This window comes from Penaeus monodon, chromosome 24 (genome assembly GCF_015228065.2).
Source record: "Penaeus monodon isolate SGIC_2016 chromosome 24, NSTDA_Pmon_1, whole genome shotgun sequence".
Classification (NCBI taxonomy): Eukaryota; Metazoa; Arthropoda; class Malacostraca; order Decapoda; family Penaeidae; genus Penaeus; species Penaeus monodon.
Genome location: NC_051409.1, coordinates 44,014,288 through 44,015,602, shown reverse-complemented (window position 1 = coordinate 44,015,602; position 1,315 = coordinate 44,014,288). Strand labels below are relative to the sequence as shown.

General features: G+C 32.4%; 1 long non-coding RNA gene across 1 annotated transcript in view; it reads right to left on the bottom strand.

Moving 5' to 3' along the window:
* LOC119589026 overlaps positions 1-1,315 on the bottom strand; it is a 25,309-nt gene that overhangs the window by 23,157 nt on the left and 837 nt on the right. The window lies entirely within an intron of this gene.

Genomic DNA, 1,315 nt, shown 5'->3' with positions numbered 1-1,315 from the left:
TTTATATGTAATGAATACACTTTTGAAAGCATCAAAAATTTTAATAAGCTTTAATTCCATCGATTCTTAAGATTCCACAAAACTAGAAAATTTTTCCCAAAAGAGTGTTTTAAAATTGCTGGTTTGGAAAGTAGAAAAATTCATTTTTGTAAATAATTTTTAACTGTTTTAAAAAGGGTTTTTCCAAATTTTTTAATGTTTGAGAAAAATCGGGCAAAATGTAAAAAGGTGTCAAGAGACCTGCAAACAAATAAGTTGGTGTTTATTATTTTTTTTGCTGTGATGGGGGAGATAAACATGAGAAGCATGGACTTCACGGACTAGCAGTTACACCTAAAGACCGAATTTCAATTTTTTTCTCAAACAGCACACTCAACACTAAAATCTAAAAAACCAAAAATATGTTTCCACTTATTGGTGTATCCCCACATTGTAACACCTACGGTTTTTTTTCTTTTTTAATAACAATTTTCTTAAAAATGATGTTTGCACAAAAATATTACCATTATTTTTTATTTAACAGAAAGTTACCAATTATTTTCATTCATTCAGGATACAAGTTTCCTGTCGAGTGGAGCCTTTTGGGTCCACCCATTTAAAGAAAATAAACAAGGAAATTCCCATCAAAGGAAAGGTTAAGGAAAAATCAAATTTGGGAAAAATTCTGGAAATGAAAGAAGAGAAGGATCTAGAATTTAAGGAAAAGTTTGGGCTATGAGTGAGTGATACAAACCTAAAAAATGAGTATCCTTCCTTATGGGAATAAGAACTTTAGAGGGAAAAAAATGGAAAATAGAAACAGTAAGATGCTTGGGGGACAAAACCATTTTTGGCTGATATTGTGATACCATACACCCCTCAACAGCCACAAGGGGGAGAAGAGCGCTCGAAAAAACTGTTTCAAAGGTTTTAAGATATTTGGGCATAATAAAATGGTACAAAAAAAACTCACACATTTTAGATATGTTTTTAAAAATATGCATCAAAAAAAAACTTTTTTACTAAACACAGGATATACAACAAAAGGGAAAACCCTAAGTTGAGGCTTTCAAGACTTTTACAACAAGTGATAACTGTTGATACTCGGGATGGGAAAGTGATACAAATGCTCATCAGATAATTACCGGCCCTAAGGATGGCAAAAAAGATGTCTCAAAAGTACCCGAAATCTGGAAAAGCTTCACTGTGAATGTGTAGTAAAAAAATTTCCTTTTAAAATAGACATTGGCACCATGAGGGTTTAAAAGGAGAAGCCTTTTTAAATGTGGGGGGTGTGCCACACCATTTTCTAGGGGAAACGTATAGGTTTAAAACC